Source organism: Notamacropus eugenii, chromosome 3 (assembly GCF_028372415.1).
Source record: "Notamacropus eugenii isolate mMacEug1 chromosome 3, mMacEug1.pri_v2, whole genome shotgun sequence".
NCBI classification, from domain to species: domain Eukaryota; kingdom Metazoa; phylum Chordata; class Mammalia; order Diprotodontia; family Macropodidae; genus Notamacropus; species Notamacropus eugenii.
In genome coordinates, this window is record NC_092874.1 from 65275232 (window position 1) to 65296618 (window position 21387).

At 38.8% G+C, this 21387-nt stretch overlaps 1 protein-coding gene across 16 annotated transcripts in view; it reads left to right on the forward strand.

Moving 5' to 3' along the window:
* The window catches only part of KIAA1217 (KIAA1217 ortholog), a 564412-nt gene that overhangs the window by 448382 nt on the left and 94643 nt on the right, over positions 1 to 21387 (forward strand). The window contains exon 1 of one of the 16 annotated variants that reach the window (XM_072651729.1): positions 751 to 14951. The exons of the other annotated variants lie outside the window; for them this stretch is intronic. The gene's annotated coding sequence lies outside the window, so the exon portion shown is untranslated. Of the gene's footprint in view, positions 1 to 750; positions 14952 to 21387 lie in introns of those variants that run through there. 16 annotated transcript variants of the gene reach the window in all.

The window sequence follows — 21387 nt, forward strand, 5'->3', positions numbered from 1 at the left end:
ATACCCACAAAATGGGTTGCATTTTTGTTTGCCTTTTAAAGAAAAATCTAAAAATATATTTCCTAGCAGCTGTTTAGCAGCAAAACAAAAAAACTGCTTCACTGAGAAGCAGATTACTCACCAGTTATCTCTGGGGTTCAGACCTTCCTGCTGCAGAAATTGGCTACAGATTTTACTATATATATATTTAGACTAAGGAGTCTATTAGCTTGCGATCTGGGAGGGCCCTGGCATTCTGATGGAAATAAGAAATGTGCCTCTGTTGGCAACCTAAGGATATAATTATGTTAATCTGACCAGTTTAATACTGAAATATGTTGTTTTAAATGTTTCGTATTTTTATTATTCGTAGCAACATTCTGAAGGAATTTGGGTGAAATGCTAATAAGTTTCTGCTCCATCATATTCCGTGAATAGAGCTTGAGGAGAGAGGAGTAAAATGAATTGAGTCCTTTGAACTTGACAACATTCACAAATAGAGCTTTGTAAAAATGTCAGAGGAATACTGCCAAATTATATTAAATCAATATACGGTTATATTGTGTATGTACTAGGTCTTCACAGAATTTGAGAATATGGGAGGTAGAACGCACCTCTGTGGCCACCAACCACCTCGTCCAGCTGAAATATGAAAGACATGTTGAACAAGTAGTCATCCAGTTATCCCAGAAAGACTGGGGGGCGGGGGTAGGGGTGGGGAGGGGAGCAGGGCAAGACCTAACTTGAGACCTATTTCTCAAGGCAGCAGTTTCGTTTTTTTTTTTAATTGCTAGAGAGTTTTTCCTGTCATCAAACTTCTGTTTGGCTCTTTGAGATTTCTGCCTATTGCTCTAGGTTATGCCTTCAGGATCCAAAAAATGAATCTAACCATTCTTCTTCCACAAGATAGTTCTTCAAATTATTGAAGGCAAATCTAATTTGCCTCTTAAGGCTTCTCTCCATCAAGCTCCACATAGCTGTTTATTTCAAATGATTCTCATATAACAGACTCAAGACTGTACCATCTTGGTTTCCTTCATCTGGATATTCTGTCTTACTCATGTTCTCCTTAAACTGGAATGTCCAAAACTGAACTCAGTATCTCAGATGAGTTTTCCCGAGAGCAGAGTACAGAGGGACCATCAATACCTTGTCCTTGGAAGCCATGTATCTGTTAATACAACTCAAGGATTTTATTAGGTTCTTTGGTTGCCATGTCACAATGCTGGCTCATATTGACCTTGTAATCCACTAAAACTACCAACATCTTTTTTCCGACTAACTCTTCCATCCATGCCTCCTCTGTCTTTGGCTTGTGAAGTTCATTTTTTTGTGTCTAATTATAAGACATTACATTTGTCCCTGTTGAATTTCATCTTATTGGATTCAACTCAATGCTTTAGACTATCAAGATCTTTTTGGATCCTGACCTTTATCCATTGTGTAAACTATCCATCCCAGTTTTGTGTCACCTGCAAATCTGATAATCATGTTATTTATGATTGTATCCAAATTACTAGCAAGCACAGCTCCCCTGGGGTCCTCCACTGGAGAACTCTTGCCATGTTGACATTGAACCATTAACAGCTATACTTTGAGTCTAGCCATCCAGTTGTATTTTGCATTTAATTGTATTTTTATCCAGTCTGTGTGTTTCCATCTTTTCCCACAAGAAGAATATGGGCTACTTTTTCAAGAACTTTACTGAAATCTAGATAAGCTATATCTACAACATCTACTAGTTCAGTAACCTTGTCAGTGGGCATGTGAGAACAATTTGTCCCAGCGTTCATGAAGGCAACTGAAGCAGGCATTGTAGAGTGCTTAGAGCTTGATCAGACATCGATGACACCAAGGTCATCCATTGCATCCCAAGCCATCGCCAGTCATCTTGACTTTTTTCTTGCCACTGGGCTTCAGAGACTCTGGAAGAGAGTGAGGCTGACGGTTTTGCACAACTCTGTCTCACTTAAATCCAATTCATGTGCAACTCAAGACGTGACCCATGATGTCATTGATCCTCTTTGAAAATGAAGGATAAACAACATTAACTCTGTCAAGAAAGGAATTCAGATTTGTTGAAGCTATGCTGGCTCTTTGTAGTCATGGCTTCTCTTTCTGATGATCACCAATTGGCCCTTTAAGGATTTGATCTAGAATTTTCACAGGAATCAAAGTCAAGTTCATTGGCCTATGACTGGCAGTATGTTCTCTTTTTTTTTTTTTTTTGAAAATTGGTTTGAAATTTGTCCTTATCTGATATTGTAATAACTTTCCCATTCTCCATAGTCTTTCAGATAGCACCAGAGTGACTCCCTAGTTGTGTCTTCCAGCTATTTTAGTATCTCAGAAGGTAGTTCATGAGAAATTTTTTTAAAAAAAATAGGTATTAGTAAAGAAAAGCAAATGTGTAAAAACATACATACATACATATATATGTATGTATGTATGTATGTATGTGTATGGTACCAGAGCTAGTAGTGGGGTGAGGAAGGCAAGGAGAAAGAAGTTTTGTTGTTATTTTTAACCTGGGTCCCTTGCTTTTTAGTGCTTATGAGAAGAAATAGAGACTTTGCCTTCCCCTGCAGCCAGAAAAACAGTGGCTCTTACAGAAGCATTCAAAAAAATATCCTTTGGCTTAGACTCTGGAAATTTCTCTTCGCTATCAATACAATTCTAAGGTTTCTTTCTGTTTGATCACTTCACATCCTATTCAGCTGTTTATTCTCACCATTTTACCATTAACTCAGCTGTTGCCCAGTTTCTCAAATTGAATAGTATTTATTGGACGAGATCTCCAGAAAAATATGCCTCTAGTCTTTCAGGAAGTTTAATTTATTCACTTTTGAACTCTAGCTCTAAGGATAAGGTGTTTTGATTGGCTGGTGGATGAGTGCAAATTTACCTAGTCCACAGCAGATGCCACATGCTTCATATTCCATCTGGTCATCCATTTTGTCCATCATCTGATGTTTCCTGTCATTACATGTGCCCCCTTCCTGTGCCCACCTCTTGCTTTGGACACAATAACTAAATCAATACTAATGTAAAAGTGACGTCGAAAGCACCCTAATTAATTAGCTCTGTTGTCTTGGCTCGGTGAGAACTATTTTTGATCAAAAAGACAGTCATAACTGAGTGCTAATAGGACCTGTACACTCTACTGAATCAATCAAAGTCATTGAATGAGAGACCAAGTCACTCCTTAAACAGTTTTTATAGAAATGAAAAACTATCTCAGATGGGAAGGGGGGGAGATTCTGATCTGCATCTGCATTCAAAAGATTGGATCAAGAAAGGAGCAAAGGGGCAGTTAAACTATGAAACAGAAGGTCGATACTGAGGACTGTCGTTGGTTCTATAGCTTTTCTGGTACAAAGACCCAAGCTGAGAAAAGTCCCAAGAAAAGGTGGACTTTTCCCTCAACTTCCCTTCTTGATGCCTGTCTTCCTACAACCCTCTATGTCAAGCCAGTAAGCATTCTTTAAGTGTTTTCTATGTGCCAGGCATTGTGTTATAATAGAATTTATGATATGATGGGCTAGAATATGATACTGTACCACACTATGCCTCATCGTTATATTACAGTATATTACAATCTGTTGTTCTGTTAACCAAATGTGTCTAGTAACCTGAATTTTATCTTAAGCACAGAGGCCAGGAATTGACTAGAGATTGGTATAAAATGTATAGTTAGGCAGAAAGCCCAATCTTTACTTAGTCATTAGGAATTTCTAACTGTGGACTTGGAACAGTTGTGGCTGAACTCTGAACTTTTCTCTAAAATACACACTCCCTAAAGCCAAAGAGAAAGGAGCCAGGTGAACCTTAGGGCCATTGTATTGCCCCCATAGGCTTAGAATGAGCTAATTATTGTAATGAGGTGTTATACTGCCTTTACTGTTGCTTCAGTTTTCCATTTTGTTTAGTTACTTAGATCAAAATTCCCTTCCCTAACTACCGCACCTCTATAATGTATGCTATTTCTCATTAAAATGTAAGTCTTTGAAGGCAAGAACTATATCATTTTTGTTATTTGTATCCTCAGTATTAGTGCCTACCATGCATATGTGTATGTGTGTGTGTGTGTGTGTGCGCGCGCGTGCATGCATTCAGTCATTTTCAGCCATTTTCTAACTCTTTGTGACCCAATTTGGGGCTTTCAAGGCAAAGATACTGGAATGGTTTGCCTTTTCCTTCTCCAGCTCTTTTTACATATGAGGAAATTGAGGCATTCAGGGTTAAGTGACTTGCCCAGCATCACACAGCTAGTAAAAGTAAATCCAGATTTGAACTCAGGAAGATAGAGCTCCTGACTCTGGGTCTGGCACTCTATCCACTGGTTCATTTAGCTGCCATCTGAAACTATTAGTGAGAGGAATAATAGATTTCCGTTGGGGAAAGGTGCTCTGGGTTGCCTGTGCACTGTGTGTGTGAGAAGGGCTTAGGTTGGAGACATCATTTGCATGAGATGGTGATTGAATGAAAGATCTGAAGTTAATGGTTGGCATCTGTTTCCTCTCAAACTCTTCCTTTTCCAAACTTAGTGGAGATGCCTTTCTGAACTAGTCCACTTCCAAATGAAATAAAAGGACTTTCAGTTTGGGGTGTGATCTTTGAGACTTAAGAGATGATTTAATCCTAGGTTAGACAACTGCATGCATTTTTTTAGTTTCCATTTTATTTCTGGGGTATTTCTAACAATGGCAGGAATGGGCTTTGTATATTTCCTAGAACCATGTGTTTTATTCTTCCTGTCCCTCCTGCTCCTGGGAACCTAGGCCTTGGCAGAGTGAATAAGAGGGCAAAGCACAGCGCACCTTCCAAATAAGCAGTGAGGCTTCAGAGCCTACACCATGTAGCCCCCCCCCCCCCCAAAAAAAAGCCAGAAATCAAGTCAGGAAGAGATTCTTATTAGAGATGCTAAAACAGTACATTTATATGCAGATGTCCACTTCATTGTTAAACCATGTGTCGCAGATTGTCATTTGTAGAAAATCAGCTACTCAGCTCTTTAAGAAGACACTGGAAATAGAGCCAGATATTTGCCTTTATTTCCCCTACCACACAGAGATAAACACATCTAAAATGTCCCTCCCAGAAATGTTGCATGGAGTCTTAAAATCTTCAGCTTTGTCACTGGGGTCTCAAGTTTGAGAGCTGTGTCTTGTTTGAATTTTCAGTCACTTTTTCATTTTGTTGGATCCTAAAGTTCAAGCTGGAAAGAACCTTAGAGGTTATTGAGTTTAAACACCCTCCCCCCAACACACATACAACTTGTATTACAAAAGAAAGAAATCAGGGTGCAGACAAATGAAGTGACTTAACCTTAGGTCATACAGGAAATATATGACAGAGCAGGTTTTGAACCTGGGTCTTCTGATTCCAGAGCCAGTTGTGGGGAAAGGCTGGGGAGCTCTCCCAACCATTGGCACCTATGCCTGGTAGCTACTCTCAGCCTTCTTAATTGTGAGCTTTGTTTCAGATATACAGGTCTTTACCTCACTTGGAACTTGTCAATTCTTGTTTAGTTAGTATGGATGAAGATTCTAGTGTTTTTTGGCAGTGCCATGATTATATTTTTGGGAGGAAAAGGGACAGGAAATAAAATTTATTGACTCAAATTCTCCCCACTTCCTCCGTAGGGCATTGCATAGGAAAGCTGCTTGCATGATATATGCCATGCTAGCTTCATTGAAGTCACAAATCCCAAATTTGTTGCCTTTGGGCCTGTGCTTTGTCCAAATAAGGAGAATTGGTGGGTTTGGCTATCTCAGATTTCCTAAGGTGGCTGACTGGCCTGATATTTGAACTGAAAACATGAAGGTATTTCTTTGAAATGGAGCACTCCTGTGGGGTTTGTGGGTATCTCAGGAACCTTCTTGTTGTTTTTCATTTGTAGATAAAGTTAACAAGCTTGATTCTAACTTAGCTTTCTCTTGTGACTTTTACAACACTCAATAATTTTCTGTTCTACAGATGACCCCTTTCAGATAGCTTTGGACTTGAGTTTACATTGGAGAAGATAGTGGCCTTCAGTGATTTGGCAGTCACTCCCTGCCCTTTTTAAAGAATCGAAAGAAGATCCTGTTTCTATATTTACCTTTTACACTTGAGTGTGAGGTCTTTCTGAGATTTCATAGATTCTGAGGAGCTTTGGTTGGAAGCCTGTAAATATGGTGACATGCATCTCTAATGGAGAAATTGCAAAGAATTGTTCAGGGTTCTTACTCATCCCAGTAGAATGTACACTCTAGAAATAGGATGTAAGCTACTTAAGGGCAGATAACATTTCATTTTTGTCTCTGCATCCTGATTGTTGAATACCCTGTCTGACGTATAGCAGGTAATTAACAGATGTATCTTTTCATCTATTTGCCATCAGGAAGAGTAAATCTAGTCCGTTTCTGACTCGGTGTCCAACTAAAGTTATTCATGGAAATGCAAAGCATTTTGACTTCTGACCTTGTGGTAATATATATGGTGTCACTGATTTGGAATATGTCATTTACTGCTTCTCAGTGGAAAGGCTATATTTATATTCTAGCCAACCCAGCTGGCTCACCACCCCCAAAGGACCTGGCAATAATTTCCCATTACCCTGACTTTGTTCGCGCCCTTCCTTTTATCTACAGTACATACCCTTTCTTCTTATCCACCAAGACCCATTTAAAATCCCTGACCACTTCAGCTAGAAGGGATTTCTTTCTCTCCTGTGACTTCTATAACACATATTTTTCTATACTGTTTACTATTTGCTGCCCTGTTTAGTAATATTTGTGATTTAAAAATGTGTATATGTATGTCACATCTCCCTAGTTTGACTATAAGTCCTTTGTTTCTTTTAAAGAACTTTGTATACCCCTACAGAGCCTAGTCTAGAACTTTGCACGTGATAGCTCATTATCAATTGAACATTTGATAGGCAATACATGTGGGAGCCTAGTCAAGACAGCCAACGGCAGCCGAATTAGATGGTATTTGAGGTTTCTTTGCCAAGTCTTCATACTAATCCAAAGAAGACAATTGGTTTTGTTAGGACATGCTCATCTAGTTTATAAGCTTGGAAAGTTTTGAACATCTCTCATTGCTAATGAGAGCTGGGAAAGTACCACATCCTCTCTCAGAAACATCTATAATTATATCATAGGTGACATCTGCTCTCCAACTTCCAGGTGGGAATTCTTTGTGTGCTCACACTTTACACACCTAACTGTCTGGGTTACCTGGGGGATTTCTTGGTTGTGAAGGCAGTTTGTTGCTAAGGGTTGAGAAGGATAGAACCATTTTGGATTTGAGAAGAAGATTTAGGGGACTGGAACTTGTTTACTTACAATTTTTCATGTGTATTTCTTATTCACTTCTGTGAAATGTGTTGACCTGTCATCTTTCAGGGTTTTTTGTTGTTGTTGTTGTCATTCTTTTATGATCAAGGCAAAGCATTGAGTATTAATTAAACATCTATTATATGCCAGTCACTGTTTTTATGAAATAAAGGATGATGCTGCGCAACCTGGACTTCATGTAGTTCCCTGTACTAATAACTTGTCTCTAAATGTTACCTGTAAAATTCTTTTTAAAATGAGGTTGTGCTAAAATAGCCTTAGGCATTAAACTTGGGTATTACTGTATATTTCATCACTCTATTGAGTCTGTTACTTAGCACCACCTACAGATATATATCTTTTTATAATAACCATGATAACAGGTAGCTATGATAATATAGACCTTTGAAGTTTGAAAAGCCACATATGTATATATGCACATATGTAAATAAATCTTGCTTGATTCTCACAGCTATCCTGTTAACCAAATATCATTATTAACCACCCCCTCCCCTTTACAGAAGAGGAAACTGAGGCTGAGAGAGGTTAAGTAACTTGCCTGGAGTCACTCAGCTAGTAAGTAAGCTGATAGCAGCATTCATATTCCCTAGTCATATTGTTTGATCAGTCAAGAAGAGATTCCTATCAGAAATGCTAAAACAGTACATTTACATGCAGATGTCCACTTCATTGTTAAGCCATTTATAGAAAATTGTCATTTGTTGAAAATCCCCTACTCAGCTCATTAAGAAGACACTGGAAAAGTAAATTAGAGCCAGACAATGAAGACATTTGCCCATATTTCCCCCACTACCCAGAGATGAACAGATCTAAAATGTCCCTCTCATAAGTTTTGCATGGAGTCTTAAAATGTTAAGCTTTGTCACTGGGGTCGCAGGTTTGAGATCTGTGCCTAATGTCTTTTCCTGTTCAGCTTGGCTTGCCAGATGAGCATTTGATCTTGGCTCTCCCCAACTCCAAGTCTGACATTCCATTATATCACTTACTGGTTGGTTACATATGATGATTTAGCTCAGGGTTGTGCTATAGGACTGTAACACAGAAGACTTTCTAAGGCCAGGTCCCAGTGGCAGAAGGGTTACGTACAGAAAGTGAATATAAAAAGAGGGAATTTAAGGCAGAGTTTTAGGAAGGCATAGATTAGACAGGAAAGAAATAAGAGTCAAGATTTATCCCTTAGATTAGGAGTCTGTAATGAAATGTCCCTCCCTACCTCTGGCCCAACTCCTCATAATTGCCATTGGTCATACTTTTCTCAGTGTATCTGATATTTCTCATTTTTTTTTGTCCGTGAACACTTATCTTCAGCCTATATTTATTTTCATTTGCTTTTCTCTGTGATACTTATAGAAAACTTAAGCCTCCCGAAGGTAAAGACTAGTCTAGTTTTGTCTTTGTATCCTTTATCCCCAGTGCCTGGCACAATGCTGAGCATCCAGTAAGAACATAATGAGTACTTGTTGAGTTGATTTGACATATTTATACCTCTGTACTCTCATCATTGCCAGCTCTTAGGACTAGCCACATCTTCCATCTTCTGGGATTCTCATCCATATAATAGCATCTCAAAAACCATCTTTTGAAAGTTGCTTGAACGGCAGTAAATTCTAGATAGGAAACCTTTCATTCACTCTTCAGATGAGTTAGCATTTATTAAATGCCTACTATGTGCCAGGCATTGTGCTAAGCATTGGGGGGTCCAAAGAAGGGCAAAAAAAAAAGCCAGTTTTATTTTACACAATCAACTCTTGGTTATCCAAAGTAATGGAAAAAGTAGCGTAGAAAATTCAACGATGGATGATCTACTTCTTCCATCCTTTTTTGCAGATATCTTGAATGAAGGTGTCTCTGATTACTACTGGGATGGTCTATAAACCACTGGCCCATTGCTAGCAGACTGATTCATTCCATGTCCCTCTTTGCCACTGAATTAAGATTATGCTTTACATTTGATGATGAAGAACAGTGACCAGACTATGTATGGAGAATCTATGTAATGCGTAATCTGGGTGTCTATATTTGTCATGTGAATGATCCAAGTAATTGCCAACTTTCTACTAAAGATGGCCTGTGTACATGACAAGTGTAGTACGTGGAAGAAGATATAGATATCCTGCATTTAAAACTTACTTATACTCCAAGTTACAGTTCTAAGTTAATAAGTATTCAATTCTAGGCATATAGTATTTGATCAGTAAATCATAAATCATGGATATTGAAGTGAAATAGACCTTAGAGATAACAGAATTCAACTCCCTTATTTTACAAACCAGGAAACTGAGGCCCAAGGGGAGTATGTAACTTGTCTGGGGTTATACAGGTATTAAGTGGCAGTGTTGATATTTAAATCAGGCCCCAAATTGAGCATTCTTTCCATTATATCATCCTGTTCCCATTAGGTGATAAAAAAGAAAACCAGTACATTTTAGTCTCTACCCGTAAAGGCATTTACAATCATGGGGAGATGTGACTTGCAAAGCAATTCAAAGGCAAGACAATATGTCTTCAGTGTAAGAAAATGCTAAATTATATGCTTAATAGACAAGTGTGATGGGAATTCACAGGATAGATGGATTGAGGAAAAAAAGGACCAAAAAACAAGTCTCTGAAAACCTAGAAATGACAAGAAGATGAAATTTCAATTGAACGTTGATAGAGAGTAGTTTAGGCAAATGTTCAGATGAATACAGACAGACACATAGGAACAAAGAGAAATAAATGACTTAAAGGAAAAGAGTATCCATCCAGGAAATGGATATATGCAAAAAGAATTCAATCGGTGATTAACATTTGTCCCTAGACGTTTGTTGTTTCATTGTCCTGAAAAGTTCATCTCCGAGGAGGAGTTATCCATGGCCTAGCTATCAAAATCGTATCCATGAAGGCAAATGAACATTGTGGAGTGGGAAAGGACATGTTTTACTTTCCTGTCCAACAGCTCACCAAAGTTCTTGATTGTGGCCTGCTGGTCAGGTGACTTATTTATTTCCAGCACCTTCCCTGATATTCACAGGGGACCCTTTAATCATGACATTTGTCAGTAAAGCATGGAGCTGGAGGGGGTTGAAAAGGTCTCAGCGGCAAAATAAAGTTTACCTTTGATATGGCAGTAAGAAGAGTATTGACAAAGCCCCTCTTTCCTGGGATGTGTGTGTGTGTGTAGTGTTTTATTTCAGTTGGCCTGTTCTATATCTAGGAGATATTATATTTATTATGATTAAATAACATGTGAAAAAGCTCCCAACTTTCAATCACAAAAGACCTTCAAAAACCGAAACAATATCTGAAGACTTTCCCAGTGAAACTGTAATGAAATTGACCATTTTTCAACAGAACATGAGGATGCTTCTAAATAGCTTCCTGCTTTTTTTTAACGGATTTTAGACTTTTCCCAGCATAGGTGACTTTTTTCTTCTCTTTAAGAAAGGAATTAATGGGAAAGAAGTAGCATTTGAAAATCTCTGGAGCTGTTGAAGTTAATCTGGTGGTCAGGGTCATCAGTGTGCGTTAATGTTGAATGTGCAATAGTAACCTCACTGCTTCATTAGCACTAATTTAGAAACAACAAATAGCCCAAGCTTTGTTTATGTAGTCAGTATGCTTGAAAAAAAAAAAGAAGAAGAAGAATTCAGTTGGGTACCTTTTATACTAATGAGAATTGTGAGTAATTAAAAGATGGCTATAGTACGCAAAATAGACCAGACTTAAGGGGTTCTAGCAAAGTAATTAAACAGGAGGCTGGTGTATTGGTGGCTGGCTCAGTGTGTGCCAGTTGGGTCAGATTTTGTAGTGAGTTTGCCACGAATTAACTGTTCTCTGGGGAGTGAGCTGTTCACCCAGGTGAGGTGAATGAGCTCTTCCTGGGCAACTGGAGATTGGTCATAAGATTACCTTGTCTGGTGCCTTAGCTAATGCCCTGGTAGAGTGAACTCACCTCCTGTAAGAGAGCCCTGTAGTATTAGAAAGGAGTTTCCTCATCCTCATCTACCACGGGATTGGGTCAGCATTCACAGTGACGAGACTAGGCATCACTGGTAGAGTCCCTTCCATACACTTGAGGGATAAAAGATAATTTGTCCCTGAAAATGAGAGTGGGGGGAAATATATATATCAGAAATGCTTCCCAGAGGTGTTTAAGTATTGCATTTGTAATAAACCCATGAGAAGCTGACCTATAAGATAGTTTGCTGCACCCTGAATTCAGTATTTCATCTCCTTCCTCCAAGATTTTGTCCAGATTGTGTCCCCCATACTTCTTATTTCCTCTTCTTAAAAATACCTTCCCTGCCTTAAAGCTAAGCTCACATACTGGCTAGCATTTTCTGATCCTTCTTAGTTGTTAGGATTTCTGTCTTATATGAGGTCTTTGTCATCCAAATATTTATCTTAGTCCTTATTATTTGAATTGATCCGGTCCTTGGATTCTGACTTTGAGTGTTTTCTACAACGCTCTGAAAAGGTAAATGACTTGCCCAGCCAGGATCATTCAGTCAGCACAGTTCAAGGTACAACTTGAACCTACATCTTCCTTCTACCAAGGACTGTTCTTTTTCTAACATACATGATGTAAATAATCATAACATAGAATTTATTAATTTATTATGGTATAAATTTTACAACATAGCATTTATTCTATAATATTGAATTTATTGATTGTCATAACATAGAATTTATTATCGTTTGTGAATTTATTAACTAATCAATCAGTTATAAAATTTGTTCCCACTCAAGGATTCTTCCCCACTTGACGCTAGTGTCTTTCCCATCTTGCCAAAATCTGTGTCAGTGTCTAACTCATTATCCATAGGTTCCTCAAAAAGAGAATGAATTGAATATCAAAGGACTAAGTGAGACTCTTGGGAAAATTGGTTACGCTTTCAAATATTTTTTGCCAAATAACCCTCTTTGTTGACTACACTGCAAGTCCACCTTGAGATAAAAAGCATTTTGTTAGAAAAGTTATTTTCCCTGCAGAATTAACACTTGACACATTCTTTGTTCATTCTAAGAAATAGCATATAATTAATATTAATAACACCTAGCATTTATAAAGCACCTTATAGTCTGCAAAGCTCTTTTCATGCTGTCTCATTTGATATGACACCCCAGTGAGGTTAGTGCAATCATTTATCCTGTTTTGCAGATGAGGAAACTGAAGCATAGAGAGGTTAAGTGACTTGCCCAGGTCATACAAATAATAAGTCCCTGAGTCAGGATTTGAACTTAGATCTGCCTGACTCCAAGTCCCGGGCTATGTCCACTGTGCCATACAAATAGGATTTAAATTTTATTAAATATCAAATAATCTTATTTGCATAATTTTAGTTCCATTTTAAGTTAAATTTTGTTTCCATTGTTTATAAAATGTTTCATTGGATTCACTTAAAGAGTCCTTTTTCCAGGATCAATTGCCCTTGGATACCAAGGCCCTCCTGTTTATACTCAATGACATGCTGTGTGGTAGAAATAGAAGCTAAATTCCTTGAGGGAAAGAAGTATTGGGGGAGGGTTTATGTTGTCATTGAAAACACAGTGACTTGCACATAGCTTCTTAATAAATACTTATTGGATTAGATTGGATTGGATTGAATCATATCATTAAATGCTTCCATTTTGACAGGATACATGACTTCTGTACATACTTTGGTGCATGGGGCTGGTATACTAAGTAGTCTCCCTGTAGGCAACAGCCAACACCAAAAGGCAAACTCCAACTTGTTAGATAGTTCCTATGGTGTAAACTGGAATCCTAATTTTCTCCAAATTTCCATTTTGCCAGGTTATAGAGTGGTCCAGCAGGGAACGAGGAAGGTATTTGTGATCAAGCCCCATCAGTTATGTCTGATTCGGAAGTCATACAAACAGCCACGTCCTCATTCCTGGGGAGCACGTTTTTGGCCAGAGAGTTTAAAATTGTCAAATACCTACCATGTGCCTTAGTGGCAGAGTTTGTGCATAAGAAGTAACCAACCCCTTACTGGTTAAATTCAAATGTCTCTTGCATTCCTTTTGCCCTCTTGCACCCTCTTATTTGGCATTGGTTACAACCACTTTGTCAAAATATTGTTTGTAATGAAAGGTCTCAGGAGTGTGGCAATGTCATGTGCTCCTTTTTCCCCCACCCTTAATAACCATGGGGAGTTTTGATGAGGATAAGCAGCTCTTTTTTTCCCTCTGAAATGCTGGAAGTTTTCTGGTTGTTGTTTTTTTTTTAAATTTTTAAATTTGAGAGACGTCATGGAATTCTTTTGGTCAGCAAGAATAACCTCCAAAAGTATAAAAAATGTTTCAAATATGGACCAGCTGCCCAATGCATGGCAGCCGGGTGTGGCAAGGTGCCAAAGGAATCTTGAGCCAAGTGAGTCATGGTACCTCTTTCATTCAGTTCCCTTTGGAAACAGTCCCTGAAGGCAGAGGGAAGGAGAGAGATGGAGACAGGACTGAGAAGTCATTAAAGTAGGACTCTTCTCTGAGCTAACCAGTGGCTTCCTCACTTCTCTACACCTTTACTTTCAGGGTAATATCCATCTTTCAGCCAAAGTATCACACAAGTAATTGCCTGTTTTTAACACATATCTCTTTGTGTCCTGCTCACCTAGAAGATAATAGCGTTGTTGTCAAAGGTTGTCTACTGGCTTCCATGGCTGCCGCAATAGATTTCTTTTTTCCTTCCGACTCCTTTAGGGTGGGGCAAGATGACTTGCTGTTGCTTTTTCTAAACACCTATTTTGGTTCTTCCCCCCAATCCTTTTTTCCCCTCCCTCTCTCACATAACTCACATTTGTTTTACAGAATGATTTTAATTGCCTGTGTAGTATTGGGCAGAATTGATTTATGACTGCTGCCCAAAGTTCAACTTTTTTTTTAAGTGCTAGTTAATTAGTAGACAGCTTCCTCTATCTCCATCCTGTTTAGCTCAGGTACAGTAGAGGGGAGAGTTTCGTATTTCATCCTGCTGCCAATGGAAGAACTTCAAAAATTTGGCGAAAGAATGGGAGTTGGGTGCTTTCCTGGGCTCTATGTTACCTGAAACAGAAACTGTTTGAAATTTCCTCTTCTCAGGAAATTAATATTTTGAGCTTTCCTGTAGTTTGGATTGCTTTGTTTTTTAATCTAGTGAACCTCTTGTCTTTCATTTTTTGTTGCCTAAATGACCTAAGATGGTCCTGGTCCGTGTGTGTGTGTGTGTGTGTGTGTGTGTGTGCGCGCACGCACAATTCTGTGAAAGCAGTTGTTGAGGGACTGAGTCACATGTGAAGAAGCCTGCAGTTGGATGTGGGTCTGAGGTTATTCAGTGACTAATTTCTAAGGGGAGGAGAAATATTTATCATGGGGAGCCCGACTTCCCACATTTTCCTGGGGCAACTTGGCATAGGTGACTGAAGAACAAAATGGCCTTTTCTGTCGGGGGATATTCCAGCTCGGCTGTGTTTTAGGTGCTTTGCTCTTGGACTTGTTGGGTTGTTTCTCTCCTCTTTTTTTTTCGATAAAGAAAGCTGTCTAAAGTATCCAAGTGTGGAAATAAGGATTTAAATGAACTCAGCAAACAAAGGAGCTGCGTAACTGGGAGTAGAGCCAGTGTTGGTTTTTTCAGCATTAGCTATGCAGGTGATTCCTTGAGTAAAAGTAAGTAGCTTTAATTCTTAAAGGGTAAAATGGCTGTACAAAATTCCTTTTCCGTTTTGTCCAGTTTCTATGTTGTGTAGTGTGGTACAGTGATAAGTTTATAAGTTGCAGGCTTAAAAGTTTGGGATTTGAAATATAGTCTCTCAATATCATTATATATGATCAATATTATTTGTATTTATTTATTTGCTTTTTAATTTTAGTTCCGCATAATTTATTTTAGCTCAGGTTCTCAAAATTGCCTTAAATGATTTTCGTGTTTACAAAAATACCCCAGAAATGGGTCTTGAAAATTGTCACTTGATTTTATCTCTAAGAATTTCTTTAATAGTTGATATTTGACTCATCTCACACTCCTTTTGAGCCATGCCTGGTATGTATTATGGATGGGAGGATGCCCAAGTTTTAGTTCTCATCCCTGATTTTAACCTTGTAATCATTTCCAGTACTCTAAAAATTAAGAAGGCAGTGTAATTTAGGCAAGGGATTCAATCTCTTAACTAATTCCAATGGTAGGGAGAATTTGGGAAAAAATGATTTTGTTTGTAAGATGTAAAGTGCTGAAATCATGAGCGACATAGGGAAGCTTTGGCAAAGAAGGAAAAACAAGAAACAAATGAGGAAAACCTAGGATATGAGAGAGCATTGTTCCACCCAAACAGAGAAAGAACATAGAGTAGGAGACAGAGTGATTCCCTCCTCCATGGTGAAAGGCACCTCCGCTCTATTTTAACAAGGTATTCAAAGTATCTCTTGTCATAGGGATCTTTTTTCTTGTTGTAAATGGGTTAGTTTTCTTTTTAGCTCACTGGATTCAGTGCGTTAGAGCTGAAATCAGTGGACAAACATTCTAAAGATCTGAGTTCTAGTTTTGGTTTGGTCATTCATTATCTGTGTGATATTGATCAAGTCACCTCTCCGAACCCTACTTTATTCAGACTTATAAAATAAATGAATTAGGTGGACTACGTCATTTCTAAAATCCCTTCCAGCTAAAAAAATTCTCTCATCCATATTATTTCTGGGACTTGGCATAAGGTATATAATAGCCTGCACTGTCAATTAAAAAATACAAAAAATTATGCTGGGCACTATAGAAGCCACACTGAGGAGTAAATCCATCATCTCAGTCTTCCATGAACTCATAACTAAGAAAATGAGCTATACACAAACAACTTTAATATAAAATATTAAAATATTATTTAATATTTGTATATTAATTATATATTTTATAATATTAACAAAATCATATTACAATAAAAATAAATATTAATATCTTTAATAAAGATATTAATATAAACTAGAGCTAGAGTAGTTTGATGGAGGGAGAAAGAAGAGGTTTGGGGGTTCAAGAAAGGCTTCATGAAGGTGACAGTAGTTGGGCACAACCATGGAGGGAGACAAGGTAGATTTTGACAGGTAGACAGAACAAGGAAGGAATGAGTGAGATATGGAACATGATTCTAATAGCCCCCATATAAGCACTATAAAGACTGCCAAGTTTAGTATTATTGTCTATTTTATAGACAAGTTAAGACGTGACAAATAAGGCAGGATTGAAATTCTGCCCCTGATACCTCCCAGCCCTTTGACCATGGATTACTTATTTAAGCTTTTTCAACCATAGTTCCCTAATTTGTTTATAATAATGCCTTCATAGGTTATGGCTTTATGCAGCTGTTCTTTGGATCAAAAAAGTGTATGACCATTTGCAAACCTGGACACAGTGTATACAGACTGGTGGTGTTTAATAGTTATTTGTACACATTTCACATTGGTGAATACTCTGCGAGTTATTTGGGGGTGAGGGATATGTGTTTCATCCCTTAGTATAGGCACTCAGATATGCCTTGAATTGGATTTAAAAGATGAACTTTTTTTTTAACTTCAGAAGAATTTTCTCTGAGTGATGTAGGTCATTAAAAACAAGGCACCGACCTGACATCATTGCAGTCTTTTGTCAGGTAAAAATAAAAGGTCTCTATATGGTTCAGTAATTCTTTTGGCAAAACTGATGTAAGAATACAGATACTCTCCAAGTCCCCTATGGTGAAACATTTCCAAGAATTACCTCCATGGGATTAGTACTTCTCTAAAAGGCTGAATATTTTTAGCATGGATTTTAGACTCTAAGCCATAAAAATACCAATCAACACCAGCCAACCTATCAACCAGTATTTATTTAACTGGGGTGGCTGGGTAGTGCAGTGGATAAAACAGCTGTGTGATAGAGAAGGTGGAGCCAAAAAAGTGTGGAGCAGGGGTTCTTCACCTGGGGACCAGGAACTTGTTTTGTGAAATGTTTTTATGACTGCATGTCCTTGTATTGGTTTCTTTTGTAATCCTATGTATTTTAAAATGGTATTATATATTCCTTCCAAAGGGCTCCATGACCCAAAACAGGGCAAGAACCCCTGGATTGGAGAAAGACCAGATGGTAGACCGTTGAAGCAGTCCTTTCATTTATGTGGCAAGAATTGATTGAGGGCTTCTGTGTGCCAAGCACTGTGCTAGACATTGAGGATTTGAAGACAGAAATGGAACTGTCCCAAACTGAGGAGGGAGTGACTATTGCAAAAGCACAGAGGCAGGATTCACAACGTTGCATGGAATTCTGTTTTAGCAAAGATGTATCAAAGGAAGGGGCAGTTAGGCAGTGCAGTGGCTAGAGCTCCAAGCAGTGGCTAGAGCGCCCAGCATGAGGTCAAGAAGACCTGAGTGCAAATTTGACTCAGATACCTACTGGCTGAGTGACCCTGGAAAGATCACTTAACCCTGGTTGCCTCAGTTTCCTCATCTGTAAAATGAGCTGGAGAAGGAATGGCAAACCACGCCAATATCTTTGCCAAGAAAACCCAAAAAGGGGTCACAGAGTTGGACACAGAAGAAAAATGGTGAAAAAAATCATGTGAATCATACTGCTGTCTAAAAAATGGTACTAAGTCTAAAAAAGTGACTTGGAGCCAGATGTGTGGGTCTTTAAATGCCAAACAGAGATTTTCTGCATTTTAGAGGCATTTGTCAACCATTGAAGGTTCATTAGCAAGCGAGTGAATGTCCTGCCCTTTAGGTATATTGCTTTGGCAGCTCTCAGGAAAATAGATTGGAGAAAGAAAGGGACCTATGTGGTAGATGTTTTGGAGATGGAATTGACAAGACTTGGCAACGGATATGTGGAGGTGTGATGGAAAGGGGAAGTGGTATGAGGTATGTCAGAGAGAGAGAAGGTTTGAAAATAACTCTGAGACTACAAAGTCAGGACGAGATGGATAGTGGTAACCTCCAAAGAAAAAAGGAAAGTTAGGAAGAAGAAGGGGTTTGGGGAAAAGATCACGAGTCCTCTTTTGAACATGTTTTGCTTGTGATACGCATAGATTATCCAGTTGGAGGTATCCAACAATGGTGCAGGAAGTTGAATGTTATGGATCTTGGTTTCATAAGTAGAGTCTGTATACGTAGTGAGAATGAGATCTACAAGAGAAATACTGTAGAAGTCAGATCAATAAGACTTGGATATTGTAGAGGGGCTGAGGGACAAGTAGGGAGGAAAAGTTTAGGATGAAACAGAATTCCACATCTGAGGGACAGTATGAATGATGTTGCTGTCCAGCAGATCAGGTATTACTGAGGAGGCCTGAGTTTGGAAGGAAACATCATGAGTTCCATTCTGAACATGTGAACTTTGAAGTGCCACATGTTTATTTAGTTGTATGTAAACCTAAATGTCCTTTTTCTGGGCACTCTTGTTATGGATTCAGTAATCGTTTTATTAATACATCACTCTCCTCTCTGGCTGTGTTTAGAACTGATAATTGAAACAGGCGGGATCCTTTTGAAACAACAGGCTATATTAAGTCATTCATGGTCCAACAGGTTGTGATAAGAAACATTCCAAAGAATTCTCTTAGTCATGAAATTACATATCTTAATGGAGACATTATCATCCGAGCCAAAGCTGCTGCTTTCAAAGACTCCACAGGAGGCTTCAGTAAGAGTGTCCAATCCAGCTGCAGCTTAGGTCAAAATTTATCTCCTTCAAAACCAAATTCAGGTGAAGAAATTAACCTTTTCCTGGGAGGCTCTTTCACTGAACAGAAGTCAGTGTTAGACTGTGCCCACAAATCCCAGGAAAGAGATACAAACCAAGAAAGAACAAGAATGAACCAAGTGACCACTACTTTTGATGATGGTACTTTTTAAAAAGCAAGAAGTTGGGCATTAGAAATTTTGATGAAAAGCAAAGAGATCTCACTTGATAGAACAGGCACACTTGAGTACAATATACTGTATATAAAGTGAATATCCGTTAAGCCAATCCTTTTTTGTTGGGATGAGAAGTAGAAATAGATAACCTCAAAATACTGTTCCCAGCACCAAGAACCTATGATTTTTCCCTCTTTGGTGCTTAACTGTGATAAAATTACATTTAAAAATATAATCAGAGGGTTTGAACCTTCCTTCAGACAGTTACTAGCTGTGGGACCCTTGGCAAGTCACTTTACTTTTCTCAGACTCACTTTGCTCATCTGTAAAAAGATGATCATCATACTACTTATCTCACAAGATTGTTGTGAGACCCAAATGAGATTATGGATGCAAAGTGCTTGGCAGATTTTTTAAAACACTTGATACATATTAGCTAATTTTATGTTTTAAAAAAACCCAACAAAACAACAGAAGTGGAAACTGCAGCCATTGCTGGAAACAGTGGGAGTCATTGAAAAGAGGTCTGTTTAGACTTTAGGGGAGGAAAAGCCATCCAGCAATGAGCAGTGCTTGATGAAGGTCTTCAGGAGAAAACTGGATGGGGTAAAGAGGACTCTTATTCAGGTTGTGGGTGGGATGACTTCTCAGTTTCCTTCTGTCCCTGAGGTTTTGTGATTTGTGATTTGACTCCTTATGCTTCAACTCCTGGAGATTTTTGTTGTCATTGAGTCATTTCAGTTGTGTCCAACTCCATTTGACCCCATTTGGGTTTGTTTTGGCAAAGATAGCGGAGTGGTTTACCATTTCCTTCCAGCCTATTTTACAGATGACACAACCGAGGCAAAGAGGGAAAGTGATTTGCCCAGGGTCACCTAGCTAGTAAGTGTCTGAGGCCAGATTTAAACTCAGGAAGACGAGTCTTCCTGATTCCAGGCCCAACACTCTATCCACTGTGGATCTAGATGCCCTGGAGATGATACTCTCTGAATTTTCGGTAATTTGGCAGCTTTTTTCATCTGTTTCACATCATCTCCTAACAACTCCAACTTTTTCTCATCCCCTATTACTTTGGGCAGTCTCAGTACATCTTTACCCAGGCAGGTGTGTGCAGTATTATTTTCTTACTTATTTTTAAATTTATTTTATTACTACATCCTTTTTGTTTCCTTATTTTTTATTTTTAATTTATTTTATTACTATATCCTTGAATAGGAGGAAAAAGTGAAGGATGGAAGTGTACCAATCCTCTTCAGTCAGGGAGGCCCATCCCAACATCTGCTGGGTCATGTCATTGTCCCACAAGCAGCTCATGTTCAGTCTCCATCACAGTAGGAGAGATTATTCAGTCATGGAGCTAAGTATTCAGAGTGGGGATTTCTGACTCCAAATTTAGCACTCTATCCCCCAGCCATGAATTGACTACTCTGCTGTCATCTTAATGACTGATTGATTGATTGCAGCTGTCTTTTTTTTGAGGCTGTTAGCTGTTAAAATCAGTTGTCCCTCTTTGAGACTGTTAACAGCTGATTACTGTTAGATGATAATTGCTTGGCATTTGACACAGAGCTTGGGACTTTCCATTGGACACCAGAGACTTACAGTTCTAGAGCCAGCAGGAATATGTGTGTGTTTGTCCTTTGTTGCTGAAGAAGACCATGCCATCAGAGAAATAATGACATGACTTGCACTTGACTTTGTTTTGAGGGACGGAGGACTGTGCAGGGTCACCAGCCTCGCTTCTCCTCCAGAGCCATCTGCCTCCAGTGACCAGACATTCATCAGGATGACTGGAGATGAGCCAGGATGAGGCAATTGGGCTTAAGTGACTTACCCAAGGTCACACAGCTAGTAGTTTCAAGTGTCTGAGGTGAGATTTGAACTCAGGTCCTCCTGACTCCTGCACTGGTGCTCTATCTACTGCACCACCTAGCTGCCCATAGTAGGAATATCAGAGGTCCTTTAATCCAGGGCTTCTTAAAATTTTTCCACTTGTGACCCCTTCCGTGCTCCTTAAGCTGTGGATTGTGACCCCCAACCTCCTTATTCTTCAGATGAGAAAACTGAGGCTCAGGGAGTTTACCTAACTTACCCAAGGACACACAGGTATAGTAAGCATCAGATGCAAGATTTGAACCCAGTCCTCTGACTCTAAAGACCTTTCTGCTGCACCTTGGTGAAGCTGGAGTTAGAAGTGCCTAGGTTTTAGAATCTCACTCAAGACCCTAATCAG